Below are 18,539 nucleotides of genomic sequence, written 5' to 3' on the forward strand. Positions count from 1 at the left end.
ACAATTTTATATAGAACAAATAGTAACAGGAATGAGATACAATAAGTACAGAGGTTTGGCAGTGAATCAGTTGCACAGCTTTTCTTTTTCAGTTCCCTTTGCCAGATCATTCCCCTCTAGCAAATAATACATACTTATGGTTAAATACCTAAAATATGAAAGGCTGCATACTATGCAAAATGAATCTCTCTTCCTCTGTGGACTCCCAAACAGGTCCTCTCCATTTCCTCCTTGTGTGTTCCACCAAGCTGTAAGTTAATCAAGAATTGGAACTAGAGTTTTTTGTCTCACACTCCATTATCTTATCCACTCTCTCATGAATTTACAATTTAAACATTTATGTGATTTCTACATTTTGATGTCCATTCACATAATTTGATTTTCTACTAGACTTGTCTAGTTTGAAATCTTAAAGTCATCACAAATCCAGTAAATCCAAAATTGAAGTCATGATTATCATTCCTAAACCTAGACCTCTCCATGAATAGTATGATGTAGAGCTGACAGTCAGACACTATCCCAACACCATTTTTTCTCACTCACCCCAGGATGGAATTACCAGTCATAGTTATTCTGCCTTCTAAATTTATCTTAGTTCATGACTTTCCTTTAGCAGTGCCATTAGCAACATTTTAGGCCAAACTAGTCTCATCTGATACTGCTTCCTTGGTTTCCTAAAAGGTTTACACACATTCATGCTACTCCACTTTAATTTATGCTATACATAGCATCCTAAGGGAGATCTTAAAAGCTGAATCAAATAATGTCAGTCTTTTGCACAAAAACATTTTCATGTTCTAAACAGTTTAAAAAAAGAAGCAGGATCTAGTTTCTTATTAACTCTCCAGCCTTATTTGCACACTACATTTCTGAGCTCTAGCCACGTGATCTTTCATTGAATGATCTCTTCTGATTTATGTTTTATTAGTACTACATGTGATGCTTACACACCCCCCACATGCCTGTTGATTCTTGTGTCCTTTTGGCTTTTTATAGTTGAGAAGAAAACTATGAAACATATTAATTATCCAATAAAAACAAAAACATATACTCAGTTGTTAATTCTTTTCTTTTTCTGTTCAAAGTTTTAAAAGTCATTGATAACATACTCTATAAATATTGTATACCAAGTTTTTCAAAAACTCATTAACAATATTCAAGTAAAGAATCTGAACTTTTATATTAGCTAATATTTTTCATTAACATGAAATACACTTGGCTGCAGTCAGTTCTGTTTCCATTTACTTTTTGAATGTGAGAAAAATGAATATAAAAATGTTGCTGTCACAGTTATGTGAGTTGTTGATTGTCACAAGATAAGGCAAGACTGGTCATTGATATTACTTCAAGTTAAAGCCAAAGGGTGAGGCCCGGTCAGTTAAATGGTTTTGTGTGTGTGTGTGTGTGTGTGTGTGTGTGTGTGTGTGTGTGTGTGTGTGTGTGTGTGATTCTTTTTCCTTGCATTGCCAGTAAAATGAGTCTTTTTTTATGTATAATATTTTGGCTTGGAAAAACTAAAGAGATGATTAAAAGTGTTAAAATATAGATAAGTGTGGTTTGGTGTTCTTAGAGAATGCATCTAATTTCTAGTAAGTACATTTTATTACTGAAATTTTCAGATAAATTCCAAATAGAAACAAACATCCAAATAAAAAACATCCCAAACTGTACTTTATATACTTTGAAGACTTTTCTAGCAATGCAAAATTTTAGCAAGATCAGTTTCTATGCAGAAAAAATAAATAAATAGTGTTGGATTGCTTGTGTTATGTTCTATTTTGCCAATAGATTCAAATAACTGCCAAGAGCACATTGGTGGGCTTATAAAGAGTGATATACACACTTCCCACCCATAGTGAATCATTCCATAGTGAGTCTCATAAAGGGTGGAGAAAGTCTCAGTGTCTTGAGTTCTCTTAAAGGAAAACATACTGTGAAAATGCAGGTCTGTTATCTTAAAGACAATATTGAATTTGCAAGGATTTAGCAACATGTGCTTAAAGCATCTTGAACTCATTATTGGAAACTTTAAAAAATTAGTACAGTTTCTATGACATAATATTTTCTTTAAATTATGATTCAATATATAGTTTTTTGCCTTTGTAAAAATTTTCATTTTGGTAATTATTTTAAGAGGTTTAAAAAAGAAGACATATATTCTATTTACAGTAGGAATATAAAATTTCTAAGGGCTCTATAACTTATATACTTACATACACTAAAATCCCATCTAGAAAAATAGCATTTAAGGAAAACTGTCCAATACACATACTTTTTCCCTATTTTTTTGGACAAAAGTCAGTATTATTTAGAATAAAAAAAATCACAACAGATTACAGATTTCCAAAAGAGTCAGCCAATGATATAATCACCACAATATTTAGAAAAATAACATTTTAAAACTGCTGATCATACTCTCTTTTTTTTTAAATTCACACTTTTATTTTTATTTTTTTTATTTATTCATTTTTAGAGAGGAGAGAGAGACAGAGAGAGAGAAGGGGGGAGGAGATGGAAGCATCAACTCCCATATGTGCCTTGACCAGGCAAGCCCAGGGTTTCGAACCAGCGACCTCAGCATTTCCAGTTCGACGCTTTATCCACTGCGCCACCACAGGTCTGGCTGAATTCATTTTAATAGTAAGACATTTTAAAATTTGCTCTTCAATGGTTCTTTTCCCTTTTTGTAATCTTATATATATATATATATATATATATATATATATATATATATATATATATATAATTTGTTAAAAATTAATAACAGTGAAGTAATCTGTATTTTTTCCCTCAGTGGTTGTCACCAAGCAACATAACATGAGAAAGACGAATTCATTTTTTAAATTTTATTTATTTATTTTTAGAGAGGAGAGAGAGAGACAGAGAGGGAGAGGGAGGAGAGAGAGAGAGAGAGAAGGGAGGAGGAGCTGGAAGCATCAACTCCCATATGTGCTTTGACCAGGCAAGCCCATGGTTTCGAACCGGTGACCTCAGCATTTCCAGTTCGACGCTTTATCCACTGCGCCACCACAGGTCTGGCTGAATTCATTTTAATAGTAAGACATTTTAAAATTTGCTCTTCAACGGCCTAGGGCAGATAATTACTTAAGAGAATTAAGATACTTGGATACTTAATTACTTGGAGAATTAAGATACTTAGAAGAATAGAGGTTCACCTTAACTTATTGAAAACTAGAATAATGCTTTATATATTATAGATACTGATATTGTCACAGTGTTGTGACATTAAAACAACAGTCTCTGTATGATTATACTACTGTGCCATATTAAAAAGAAATGGGACTTTCCCTCTCAAACCAGATGGAGTAACAACACCAAGTTTTATGCTCATGCATGAAACCATCAAAATACAAAAGAAAGTACAAAATAGTGGTTTTCAATATGTTGGAAATGATGTAATTAAAGGTAAGAATCATTGAGAGCCAGGAAAATATGAAGTGAGCCAATTTCTTGCCTTCTGAGAGGTTTCATGACATAAGGTAGAGAAAGGGAGCATAGGCAAGTTTGTAAAACCCCTGAGTTCAGGAGAGAGAAATAAGAGTAGGAGTTACAGAGTGAATAGTTCTTAGAACTTATTCTGGAGAGGAAACTGATGAATATAGAGGGGACTCAGAAGTTTTGCAAACATTCTGCCTCAATTACACATCTGAATATAGATTAGTGCATGTTGTAAGAAAATTTTCTAAGGCCAAAAAAAGCACAACATGAATAGATTAGAATGAACAGTCCTAGTCACTCACAAAGGAGTAGGAATAGTGACTGTCCCAGTTAGAGAGACTGGAAAACTTATGAATCATGGCTTACTTGGTGAAGGGTTCAGAATAAAATTTCCTCAGTTGTGAAGTGTGTCTATTCTTTCTCTAAGCATTATTCTAGTTCTGCTTTTATTTTTATTTTTTAAATTTTAATTTATTAATTTTAATGCGGTGACATTGATAAATTACAGTACATATGTTCAGAGAAAATATCTACAGATTATTTTGACATTTGATTATGTTGCATACCCCTCACCCAAAGTCAAATTGTCTTCTGTCATCTTCTATCTGGTTTTCTTTGTGCCCCTCCTCTCCCACCAACCACTCTACCCCCCCCCCGAGTTACCATCACATTCTTGTCCATGTCTCTGAGTCTCATTTTTATGTATCACTTATGTATGGAATCATATAGTTCTTAGTTTTATCTGATTTACTTATTTCGCTCAGTATAATGTTATCAAGGTCCATCCCTGTTATTGTAAATGATCAGATGTCATCATTTCTTATGGCTGAGTAGTATTCCATAGTATATATGTACCAAAGCTTTTTAATCCACTCGTCCACTGACGGACACTTGGGCTGCTTCCAGATCTTCGCTATTGTGATTGTGAACAATGCGGCCATAAACATAGGGGTTCAATTCTCCTTTTGGAACAGTTCTATGTTGTTCTTAGGGTATATTCCTAAAAGTGGGATAGCTGGGTCAAATAGCAGTTTAATTTTTAATTTTTTGAGGAATCTCCATACTGTTTTCCACAGTGGCTGCACCAGTCTGCATTCCCACCAGCAGTGCAGGAGGGTTCGCTTTTCTCCACATCCTTGCCAGCACTTATTTTGTGTTGTTTCATTGGTGAGCGCCATTCTGACTGGTGTGAGGTAATATCTCATTGTGGTTTTAATTTGCATTTCTCTAATGATTAGTGATGTTGAGCTTTTCATATGCCTATTGGCCATCTGTATGTCCTCTTTGGAGAAGTGTCTATTCATTTCTTTTGCCCATTTTTTTGATTGGATTGTTTGTCTTCCTGGTGTTGACTTTACAAGTTCTTTATAAATTTTGATTATTAACCTCTTATCAGACATATTGTAGAATATATTCTCCCATTGTGTAGTTTGTCTTTTTATTCTGTTCTTATTGTCTTTATTTTTATTTATTTGTTTATTTATTTATTTATATTTGTATTTTTCTGAATCTGGAAACCGGGAGGCAGTCAGACAGACTCCCACATGTGCCCAACTGGGATCCACCCAGCATGCCCAACGGGAGCAATGCTACGCCCATCTGGGCATCGCTCTGTCATGACCAGAGCCATTCTAGCGCCTGAGGCAGAGGTCACAGAGCCATCCTCAGCGCCCGGGCCAACTTTGCTCCAGTGGAGCCTTGGCTGCAGGAGGGGAAGAGAGAGACAGAGAGGAAGGAGAGGGGGAGGGGTGGAGAAGCAGATGGGCACTTCTCCTGTGTGCCTTGGCCGGGAATCAAACCCCAGATTCCTGCATGCAAGGCCACCGCTCTACCACTGAGCCAACCGGCCAGGGCCTATTGTCTTTAGTTGTGCCAAAGCTTTTTAGTTTGATATAGTCTCATGTGTTTATCCTGTCTTATTTCACTTGCCCGTGGAGATAAATCAGCAACTATATTGCTCTGAAAGATGTCGGAGAGCTTACTGCCTATGTTTTCTTCTAAGATGCTATGGTTTTATGGCTTACATTTAAGTACTTTATCCATTCTGAGTTTATTTTTGTGATTGGTATAAGTTTGTGGTCTAGTTTCATTTTTTTGCAGGTACCTGTCCAATTTTCTCAACACCATTTATTAAAGAGGCTGTATTTACTCCATTGTATGCTCTTACTTCCGTTGTCAAATATCAGTTATCCATAGAGCTGTGGGTTTATTTCTGGGTTCTCTGTTCTGTTCCATTGATATGTATGCCTGTTCTTATGCCAGTACCAAGCTGTTTTGAGTACCATGGCCTTGTAGTATAACTTGATATCAGGAAGTGTGATACCTCCCACTTTATTCTTCCTTTTCAAGATTGCTGAGGCTATTCATGTTCTTTTTTGGTTCCATTTAAATTTTTGGAATATGTGTTCTATATCTTTGAAGTATGTCATTGGAATTTTAATTGGTATTGCATTGAAATTATAAATTGCTTTGGGTAATATAGACATTTTAATAATGTTTATTCTTTCTAACCATGAGCACGGTATATGCTTCCACTTGTTTGTATCTTCCTTGATTTCTTTTATCAATATTTTATAATTTTCTGAGTACAAGTCTTTAACCTCATGGTTAAATTTACTCCTAGGTACTTTTATTTTTGGTTGCAATAGTGAAGGGGGTTGTTTCCTTAATTTATCTTTCTGACTGTTCATTTTTGGTGTATAAAAATGCCTCTGATTTCTGAGTATAAAATTTATATCCTGCCACCTTGCTGAATTCATTTATCAGGTCCAGTAGTTTTTTTACTGCGACTTTAAGGTTTTCTATAAACAATATCATATCATCTGCAAATAATGATTGTTTTACTTTTTCTTTTTCAATTTGAATGCCTTTTATTTCTTCTTTTTGACTGATTCCTGTGGCTAAGACTTTCAAGATGAACTAGGTTGAATAAGAGTGGTGAAATGAGGCACCCCTACCTTGTTCCTGATCTTCAGGGTATTGTTTTTAATTTTTGCCCATTGAGTATGATGTTGGCTGTGGGTTGTCATAGATGGCCTTTATCATGTTGAGGTATGTTCCTTGTATACCCATTTTGCTGAGAGATTTGCAGTTATATTGGCCTATAATTTTCTTTCTTTGTGTTGTCTTTGCCTGGTTTTGGAATCAGAATTATGCTTGCCTCATAAAAGGAGCTTGGAAGTCTTCCTTCCTCTTGAATTTTTTGAAATAGCTTGAGAAGGATAGGGGTTAGTTCTTCTTTGAATATTTGGTAGAATTCACTTGTGAAGCCATCAGGCCCAGGACTTTTCTTTGTTGGGAGTTTTTTGATAACTATTTCGATCTCATTTGTTGTAATTGGTGTGTTTAGGTTTTCTGATTCTTCCAGATTGATTGTTGGAAGATTGTATGTTTCAAGGAATTTTCCCATTTCATCTAGGTTGTCTAGTTTTTTGGCATACAGTTCTTCATAGTATTTTCTTACAATATTTTGTATTTCTGTTGTGTCAGTTGGTATTTCTCCACTCTCATTTCTAATTTTATTTATTTGGGTCTTCTCTCTTTTTTCTTGGTGAGTCTAGTTAAAGGTTCATCGATCTTGTTTACCTTTTCAAAGATCCAGCTCCTGGTTTCACTGATCCTCTATATTGTTTCTTTAGACTCTATGTCATTTATTTATGCTCTGATCTTTATTATTTCCTTCCTTCTACTACATTTGGGCTTCACTTGCTGTTGTTTTTCCAGTTCTTTTAGATGCAGGGTTAAGTTTTTTTATTTGACCTTTTTCTAGCTTCTTAAAGTGTGCCTGTAGGGCTATGAACTTCCCTCTCAGGACTGCTTATACTGTGTTCCATAAATTTTAAGTTGTTGTATGCTCATTATCATTTGTTTCTAGGAATTTTTTAATTTCTTCTTTAATCTCATTTTTAATCCATTCATTATTTAACAACCTGGTACTTTGTTTCCATGTTTGAGAATTTTTGAGTTTTTCTGTTGTGGATGATTTCTAGTTTCATGCCATTTTGATCAGAGAAAGTGATTGATATGATTTCAATCTTCTTAAATTTATTGAGAGCACTTTTGTACAGAAACATGTGGTCTATCCTAGAGAATGTACCATGAGCATTTGAAAAGAATGTATATTCTGCTGCTTTAGGGTGAAAGGTTCTGAAAATATTTATTAAATCCTGTTGATCTAGTATGTCCTTTAAGTCTGCTGTTTCTTTGTTAATTTCCTTACTTGAGTATCTATCTAGTAGTGTTAATGGGGTATTGAAATCCCCTAGTATTATAGTATTGTTGTTTATCTCATTCTTTATATTATTCATCAAATTCTGCTTTATATATTTAGGTGCTCCTTTACTAGATGTGTAGATATTTATAATAGTTATATCTTCCTGTTGGATTGCTCCCTTTATCATTATGTAGTGGCTTCTTTTATCTCTTACTATAGCCTTTGTTTTAAAGTCTATTTTGTCTGCTATAAGTATTGCTACCCTAGCTTTTATTTCATTTCCATTTGCATGAAATATTTTTTTTCCATCCTTTTACCTTCAGTTTATGTGCATCTTTTGTTTTAAGGTGTGTCTCTTGTAGATAGCATATGTATGGGTCCTATTTTCTTATCCACGCAGCTACCCTATGTCTTTTGATTGGATCATTTAATCCATTTACATTTAAGGTTATTATTGATATGTAGTTGCTTATTGCCATTTTATTCTTTAAAACTGTATTCCTCTTTTGCTATATTCTTTTCCCACTTTAATCTGTTTACAACAGACCCCTTAATATTTCCTGCAGCTTTGGCTTGGGTGTAATGAATTTTTTGAGTTTTTTTTTCTGGAAAGCTTTTTATTTCTCCTTCAATTTTAAATGATAGGCTGCTGGATAAAGTAGTCTTGGTTGTAGGTTCTTGTTCTGCATTATTTTGAATATTTCTTGCCATTCCCTTCTGACCTCAAGTGTTTCTGTTGAGAGTCGCATGTCATCCTTATGGGGGCTCCTTTGTATGTGATAACCTTTTTTTTTTCTCTAGCAGCTTTTAATATTTTCTCTTTATCACTAAGCTTTGGTGTTTTAATTATGATGTGTCTTGGTATAGATTTCTTTGAATTTCTCTTTAATAGAGTTCTCTGTGTTTCTTGAACTTGTGAGAGTTTCTTCTGCATTAATTTAAGGAAGTTTTCAGCTATGATATGATTAAACATAGTCTCTATCCCTTGTTCTTTCTTTTCTTCTTCAGGGACTTCTATGATGCGGATGTTAGTTTTCTGCATGTTGTCACAGAGCTCTCTAAGAGTTTCCTCAGACTTTTTGAGTCTCTTTTCTTTTTTCTGCTCTGCTTCCATGCCTTTGTTTAACTTGTCCTCCAAGTCGCTGATTTCAATCCTCAGCTTCATCCATCCTGTTTTTAATTCCATCCATTGTGGTCTTCATTTCTGATATTGTATTTGTCATCTCCGACTGATTCTTTTTTAATATTTCAATGTCCTTTTTTATACTTGCTATTTTTTTATTTACATGTTTGTAATGACCATCCATTGTTGTGCTTAGATCCCTAAGTATCCTTTCCACCATTATTTAAAACTCTGCATCCAGAAGATTGGTTATTTCCATATCACTCAGTTCATTTCCTGGAGGTTTCTCTTGTGGTTTCATTTGGATTGCACTTCTCTTTTTTCTCATTATGTCTGTGTATTTGGGTGTATTGTTTGTAGAGCTGGTTGAGTCTAGGTTTGGTGTTTTCTGTCTCCAGTTTTCAGTTGTTTTATTTCTTGGTCTTCTTGGGTTGGAATAAGCTGTTATTTGTAATGCACTTTCGGATTTGGGCCGCTTTGAAGTGTTAATGTGTTTGTTTTCTTCTCAGTTGTAGTCTTGTTTACTGATCTCAGCAAGAGGCTTATTTGAAACTGTATCCAGGAATGTGGTGGGTGTAACCTGAGACTCTGAAAGCCTGATCTGCCAGTTACTCTCTCTGAGGACGGGGTGTTTTCCCAGCTTCAGTAAGGGGAGGTGTATCTCAGATATCCATAGAGACTTGAGTTACTGCCCCTCCTACCCACTTCTTGTTTTGAGCTATATCTCATTGTGCTGAATGGAGCTGGAGAGATGTCTGGAGATGTGTGACCCAGAAGCACTTTAGTCTTGTGCTATGTGGAAGGATCAACCCCTCCCCCAGCCACGGCTGCCTCCAGCACTGAATGAGTCAGCTTCTCATGTCATCCCATGGTTTCCTCTGCCCTCACTGTCTATCTAACTCTTTTCCCTTTTTCTTTGGAACACAAGCCAGCCCTTTCAACACACCTTGTTCCCAGGTCCCCAGGCAAGTGGCTGTGAGTGATATTTTCTGCTCTTCTTTTTGGAGCAAGAGCCCTTCTGGGCTCTCAGCCTCATGCCTTGTTGTTTCTGTAAGCAGGGGAGACTCACTGCTCCTCAGCGCTCCCTACCAAGCTTGTTGTAGCTTCTTCTTTGCTCCTTGGTTTTTCAGAGCTGTTCTTGTAGTCCAGCGTTGTTTTATTACACTGGTTGTTTCTAAATTAATTTGTAATCCAGTTTGGTGGTGTGAACTGGGAGTCTGTGCATCTGCCTTCTCCACTGCCATCTTCCTCCAGTTCAGCTTTTAAAAAATGCTAAAAACAAAACTTGAAAGGATCAAAAAGTTTCAAAATAATTTGTTTCATTGCTGAATAAAGCTGAATTGGTTTATCAGAATAAAAAATGCTCACCAAACACAAGACAAAATGCACAATATCTAGGGTTCACTCAAAGATTACACTGGGGAACAATTTTTTTTAAATTTTCTGTTGCATGAAGTTTTAGAACTGTTTCTATATATATCTGCATCACTGATTCCAAATCTGAAATTTGTTTTTAGGTGCATGCTTTAGTTTTTATGCAATTTTAATTTCTTTTTGTTACAGTTAATGGCATGCATTAGTGTTTAAATTGGAGTTAAAGGGCAACGACTCTTGGATTGAACATAACCACAAGGCAATTAATGTTTTACAAACATCACTTTTACATAATTATAGTTGTTTTGTTTGTTTGTTTTTTCTATTTTTCTGAAGTTGGAATTGGGGAGGCAGTCAGACAAACTCCCGCATGCGCCTGACCAGGATCCACCCAGCACGCCCACCAGGGGGTGATGCTCTGCCCATCTGGGGTGTCGCTCTGTTGAAACCAGAGCCATTCTAGTGCCTGAGGCAGAGGCCACAGAGCCATCCTCAGCACCTGGGTTAACTTTTGCTCCAATAGAGCCTTGGCTGCGGGAGGGGAAGAGAGAGACAGAGAGGAAGGAGAGGGGGAGGGGTAGAGAAGCAGATGGGTGCTTCTGCTGTGTGCCCTGGCTGGGAATCAAACCCGGGACTCCTGCAAGCCAGGCTGATGCTCTACCACTGAGCCAACTGGCCAGGGCCTAATTGTAGTTGTTTTTAAATGTAAAAAATTGTTATCTGATAAACACTCTCTTATTTTGTTTTAAAATTGAATCATGGCTTCTTCAAGTAGGCATAAATGTAAGAATAGTGCTGACACCTTCTGTTATATATGTGGCTATTACACACTTCAATGTCAAAGGTGTAATATTTCATCATTTGTGACACGTGCATATATTGCCTATTTTCAAGTTCCCCTTGGCGATCAAGACAAGAATTGGGCCCCTCATATTATGTGTCAAAATTGTGAAGAAATGCTTTATGACTGGGCAAAAGGAAAACACAAAAGAGTGCCTTTTGATATTCACATGATTTGGTGTGAAAGCTAAAGACCATAGCAGTGACTGTTATTTCTGTCTGAAGGGCATCGGCAAGAAAAAAATAGCATATGATCACATATCCTAATATTTCTTCAGCAATACGACTTATCCCACACTCTGAGACACTCCCAGTTCCAGGTTTCAATGCTTTTTTTTCTTCTAAGGACGAAGAAAGTGACCATGGTGATCAAGTTTATTTGATAAGATACATGAGCAAATGGTTGTAGAATCTGAAGTGTCTTCTTCTGATGCCAAGCAGTCATTAACCCCTCAGCAGTTTAGCCAACCCAAATTGAATGACTTAGTGAAAATGACATAAAAATTGTCCTCGACTTTCTGAAGTATGAGGAGCATAACTGGGTCATTTGTGTAGATCTTAAAATGGTAAATTTCCTGCTAGGACAACAGAGTGGTTTTATGAAGTATCCTTGCTTTCTGTGTTTGTGGGATAGCCGAGCTCAGAAGAAACACTGGACACAGAAGGAGTGACCAAAACGTGAAGCTCTGGAAATAGGGAAACAAAATATTGTGAATGAACCTGTAGTTAATCGAGACAGGATATTTTCCCCCACTTCACATCAGACTTGGCTTAACAAAGCAGTTTGTTCAGGCTTTGAATACAGAAAGTGAATGCTTTCAACATATTATTTCTGCTTTTCCTGCCTTGTCTTTCAAGAAGATAAAAGCAGGTGTATTCAATGGACCTCAAATTCAATCCCTCATACATGATGAAGAATTTGCCAGGAAGATGACTAAGGAGGAGAAAGCAGCATGGCAGTCTTTTGTGGCAGGTATAAAGAACTTCCTTGGCAACAAAAAAGCAGAAAACTATGAACTTCTGGTTCAAAGGATGCTGTTGACTTTCCACGACATTAGATATAACATAAGCATTAACATTCACTTCCTGAACAGTCACCTTGATAAGTTTCCCAAAAATCTTGGAGCTGTTAGTGATTAGCAGACTACTGCTGGAGCATCAAATGAGATTGTTCTCAAGAAGTAAATGAACGCAAGAACTACAAATGCAAATTTTTGCCTGAATAGAATTTAAATAAGTTTAGCACAAATTTTATGATTAAAATAAGTTTTAATATGTTCTATTTTGAAATTGTAGACAAATTCTGATGCAATTATATCTTTTATTGTATTAGTGTACTTTACTGTATTATATAAATTATAATATTTTCACAAAGATGATGCCCAAGAAGACATTCTACTTCATTATGTTAAACTAAATGTTGAAAATTTTACAATAAGATGAAAACTTAAAATCTTGAATTGCAAAAAAATTGTAGCTTACAGAGAAAAACTAATGCCAGATTTGATATCAGCACATGCAAATTAAGTAAGAACACGTGTTTTTGCAGACGCAACAAAAATTTTGATCCCCAGTGTTATTAGTCATTAAAAATAACACACCAGAAAATACAACCCATGAGGAAAAAAATAGATTAAAAAATTACCTAAATTTACATAGATTAGAACTAGAAAACAAACACATTTAAATAATTTTTAAACTGTATTATATGCATATGTAATTTTAAATAAAGATTTATCAGGCTTTTTAAATTTTAAATTATTTCTACAATAAAAATTACACTGGATCTGAATACAGTAAATCAGAAGAAAATATTAGTGAACTTAAAGACATAACAAATTTCTGAAATGAAACAGAAATAATAATAATAATAATGATTTTCAGATTACCAGTTGGCATGAAACAATATCAAATATATAAAAAATATATTAATTTATTTATATTTATATATGTAATTGGAGTCCCTGAAATAATAAGTGAGAGAAAAATACTTAAAGAAATAATAGACAAAATATTACTAAACTTGATGCAAACTATAAATTCATAGATCTTAAAAGATCAGTAAGCCATCAAGACCAGCAAATGAGACTATAGGTGCAGAGGAAGAGAGACAAAAATGATAGCAGATTTCTCATTAGAACAAATGAATTCAAGAAGAGAAGGGAGCAATATTTTTATATTAAAACATACTTTAGAATTCTATACCTACCAGAAACATCTTTCAAAAACAAAAGCAAAGTAAGAAGGTCTTCAGACCTAGAAAAGCTGAAATATTAAGTCACTAGTGTTAAAATTAAAAGAATATTAAAAGAGCTCCTTAAGGCAAAAGAAAATACTATCAAATGCATATCTGTGTCTACACAAAAGAAGAACAAGTGAACTTTATGTATATAAATTTTGTACTATATAGATAAAGATAGAGAAATGTTTATTATTATTTAAATAACTTTAAAAGAATTAAATTAAAAATAATATCAGTATTGTGTATAATTTATAATATACATAAAAGTAAAATGTATGGCAAAAATACCCCAAAGTTTGGCAGGAGAAAAATAGAAATATACAGTTGTTCAGTTTGTATGATATACATGGAGTATGATAATATTACTTACATGAAAAGTTACGTTAAAGATATATAGTATAAACCTTAAAGCAACCACTAACATATCAAGAGAAAGAATTATAGAAATCAGCCAACAAAATGGAATTATGGAAATGTATAATTAATCCAAAGAAAGCAGAAAAATAAAGAGCCACATAGCAAGACAAAATATTTAGTTACAAACACAATAATCACATTAAATCTAAATTATCTAAATAATTCAATTAGAAGATATTTTTAGTTTGTCTAAAAGAGCAAGACCCAAGTACATACTGCCTAAATAAAACTTACTTTAATTTTAAAGAAGCAAATAGGTTAAAAGTAAAAACATGTGAATTCTAATGTAAAGAAAGCGTTATATTTATATTGATATCAGACAAATTAGATTTCAGAACAACACATTTTATTAGGCATAAACAGAAATTGTATAATGAAGAAAAGGTGAGGACTTTAAGTATAAATTTTGATTGTGACACAATTGAGCCCATAACAAAATCTATTTGCAAACAAATTTCAACTATAGCTCAACATTTGTTCTAAGAAAGATTTGCATAGAAATGTTCCTAGCAGCATTATTCCTAATTCCAAACATTGGAAGCAACCTAAATGTCCCTTAACAGATAAATGGGTAGGTAAAATCTGTTGTAGTCATACAATGGAGTACAATTCAGCAATAAAAAGAAATAAACTAATACATAATACGTTGTGGTTGACTCATGAAACCAATATGCCAAGTGAAAAAATCAGACACAAAATATCACATATATAATAAATCCATTTATACTGAATGTCAGAAAAAGCAAATTTATATAGCAGAAACTTGATGACTGGTTGCCTGGGAACAAGGAATGAACTAAATGGGTATGAGAGAATTTGGGGAGAGGGTGAAAAAGGCTCTAAAACTGACTTGTGATAATTGCATCACTTGATAATGTTCCTAAAAATCATTGGAACATACATCTGACATGGGTAAAATTTATGTATATAAAGCAACCTTTAATAAATTTGTTTAGAACACATTCAGAAAAGAATCATATGTATTTTGGAATTTACATAAAGAATGACTTTAACTTAGGACAAGATCATTAACATGATAGAATATTATATATTCAGAGACCAATTTGTTTGCAATTTTTTTTTCAGCTTTAATTATAATTTTATTTTTTTAATGGGGAGACATCAATAAATCAGGTTACATATATTCAAAGATCAACAAGTCCAGGTTATCTTGTCTTTCAATTATGTTGCATACCCATCACCCAAAGTCAGATTGTCCTCTGTCACCTTCTATCTAGTTTTCTTTGTGCCCCTCCCCCTCCCCTTTTCCCTCTCCCTTTCCCCCCTCCCCCCCCCCCCCCCGTAACCACCACACTCTTATCAATGTCTCTTAGTTTCACTTTTATGTCCCACCTACGTATGGAATAATGCAGTTCCTGGTTTGTTCTGATTTACTTATTTCACTTCGTATAATGTTATCAAGATCCCACCATTTTGCTGTAAATGATCCGATGTCAATATCCAAAATATACAAAGAACTCATAAAACTCAACAACAAACAAACAAACAATCCAATAAAAAAATGGGAAGAGGACATGAACAGACACTTCTCCCAGGAGGAAGTACAAATGGCCAACAGATATATGAAAAGATGCTCATCTTCTTTAGTTATTAGAGAAATGCAAATCAAAACTGCAATGAGATACCACCTCACACCTGTTAGATTAGCTATTATTAACAAGACAGGTAATAGCAAATGTTGGAGAGGCTGTGGAGAAAAAGGAACCCTCATACACTGTTGGTGGGAATGTAAAGTAGTACAACCATTATGGAAGAAAGTATGGTGGTTCCTCAAAAAACTGCAAATAGAACTACCTTATGACCCAGCAATCCCTCTACTGGGTATATACCCCAAAAACTCAGAAACATTGACTTGTAAAGACACATGCAGCCCCATGTTCATTGCAGCATTGTTCACAGTGGCCAGGACATGGAAACAACCAAAAAGCCCGTCAATAGACGACTGGATAAAGAAGATGTGGCACATATACACTATGGAATACTACTCAGCCATAAGAAATGTTTGCAATTTTAATGTGAATCTTTTAAAGCTGTTATATAGTTATTGTGCTTTACTCTTTCAATGAATGCTACATTTTCTGACATTCTTTATATGTTATTACTCTGAATATTAGAAAACTTAACTTTAGGGTAAGTAGATATAGGATATATGGGAATGTAAGATCTGTTTACTTGAGGACTGTTTATCTCTACATTCTCAGGATTAAGCATAGAGCTTCACACAGAGTAAATGCTCAATTTTTTTTAATTCTTAATAATTTTATTTTTAATGGGGCAACATCAATAAATCAGGATACATATATTCAAAGATAACAACTCCAGGTTATCTTGTCGTTCACTTATGTTGCATACCTATCACCCAGAGTCAGATTGTCCTCTGTCACCTTCTATCTAGTTTTTTTTGTGCCCCTCCCCCTCCCCCTTTCTCTCTCCCTCTCCCCCCTCCCCCCGTAACCACCACACTCTTATTAATGTCTCTTAGTTTCACTTTTATGTCCCACCTACGTATGGAATAATGCAGCTCCTGGTTTTTTCTGATTTATTTATTTCACTTCGTATAATGTTATCAAGATCCCACCATTTTGTTTTAAATGATCCGATGTCATCATTTCTTATGGCTGAGTAGTATTCCATAGTGTATATGTGCCACATCTTCTTTATCCAGTCATCCATTGACGGGCTTTTTGGTTGTTTCCATGTCCTGGCCACTGTGAACAATGCTGCAATGAACATGGGGCTGCATGTGTCTTTATGTATCAATGTTTCTGAGTTTTTGGGGTATATACCCAGTAGAGGGATTGCTGGGTCATAAGGTAATTCTATTTTCAGTTTTTTGAGGAACCACCATACTTTCTTCCATATTGGTTGTACTACTTTACATTCCCACCAACAGGGTATGCTCAATTTTTATAGATTTAATTAATGAGCAAATGAATGAATGAAAGGCTTATGCAATAACAAACACATTATTTCAAAATGATAATCAACTGCTCAATTTGTTAATTGTGTAATAGCAAAATTCCTTTGGGATAAAATAATACAAGAAACATTTCAATTCACTTTGGTTTTCAAGCTACCAATTCCCTACTCTGTAAAATACAATCTAAATCATGCCTGTAACCTGGTATTCTTTATTCAGCAAATATGAATAATGCCTTCAAAAATTGTTTGGAGACAACCCAATGGGTAAACATTTAGAATTACTTTAGATAGGCCTCATTTTAAGAAATGCGCAGATTAAACTTAGATAGACCATTTCCTCCTTTATTTTTGTGCTGTCACCCCATGGACTGTTGCCTGGCAGGATCCCAAAGCAATTCCAAATTCCAGCATCCAGAATTTCATGTGAAACTTAGCTAGGACAAAGACTGCTTATATTTATTTCAATGATCACTTTCTTTCATGGCCTGGCACATAAAAGATGGAGACTTTTCTCCCTCTTTCCCTGAATAATGAATTTTAAAAACATATTAGACATCTCCAATATAATATAAAGCTAGGGAGTATGTGGTAGAAAAAATATCTCAGGAATGTCCTGCCAATAAACACAAAGAATTAATCAGCTCATGCTTTTGTTTTATTAGCCTACCCCCATCCCAGGAGATATAGCAGTAGTAAAATATATTCATCCAACATTATTTAATACTTGCCAGATAAGGAGGGCTCCTTGCTCCCACTTCAGTGACAGGTTGATAGCTGCATTTTGGAAATGTGTGACCAGATCCAAGAGCTTGGGTTCAGTGCAATTTATTTACTTGGGAGATTTTTGGCAGGAAGTGCTATATACCCTTACCTGGCAGAAGGTGAATGGGTGGGAGACTTGCCTTCATTTTGAGTTGTGCTTAATACAGTTTAAAGGAAAATAACCACAGAGCACAAGTGAAAAGGAATATATAGAGAGTCTATAGGCTGGGGTTAAAATTAGCTTCACCCTAACATTTAAAGTAAGGTCTCATTATCCTGTATATCTGGAAAACATATTTCCCACACTTTAGCTACTTCCTAGGGACTACTTGTATTTAACACTTTTCAAGTCAAAAAAGGTTTACAGCTACAGGGTAGCTACTTTTGTTGATGCTTGAAGCTTATATTCGTATTTCAAAGCTCCAATTATACAGCAATTTTGTATCACATAAAAGAGGTTCCCTAGGTGTGAAGGGGGGAGACTTAACTGCATCCATTCTGTACTAAGCTGTATCTCTCAGGACTTTGATCTCCAATGTAGAGATGTTTCCACATCTACTGTGGAACGTTTCACGTCTACTGCCCTTCTGACAAAAGTAGGTGGTTTCTCTGCCCCTTGCTTTGCATTGTCTACCTTGATCACACCTAACTGTACCCTACTATTTGCCAGACCAGCAACAAGGCAGCCACTCATAGACTGACTGGTATACCTCAACAGAGCAAAGTCAGTCAGACTGCACATAATATAGAAAATCTGCACATGCAAGGTCACACTCTGATGCTCTTCTGCAAATACTTAATAAATCACAGAAGCAAATATTTTTAAAGCCTAAGTACTTTTTAAAAATATTTAAATATCTCTGGACACCAAATGTTTCAAGATCATAATAATGTCAAAGTATACCTAAGTGTAAAAAGCCACAACAAACAAGACTTAAGTACCTTTGGAAACCAGAAATGGTAGAAAGACTCAGAAAAGCTATTTATTACTCTATGGGCTTGCTGGGATCTGGGGAGAGAAGCAGGGAGAGCCAACTAAAGAATGACATTGTATTTCTGATTTGCCATCCTTCATTCTGGCTTCACATTCAGTTGGTAACAGGTTGGCTGTGATGGCTTCTGGCATCAGATCTCATAATTACATAGGACAATATTTAGAAAAATAA

The sequence above is a fragment of the Saccopteryx leptura genome, chromosome 2, assembly GCF_036850995.1.
Source record: "Saccopteryx leptura isolate mSacLep1 chromosome 2, mSacLep1_pri_phased_curated, whole genome shotgun sequence".
NCBI classification, from domain to species: Eukaryota; Metazoa; Chordata; class Mammalia; order Chiroptera; family Emballonuridae; genus Saccopteryx; species Saccopteryx leptura.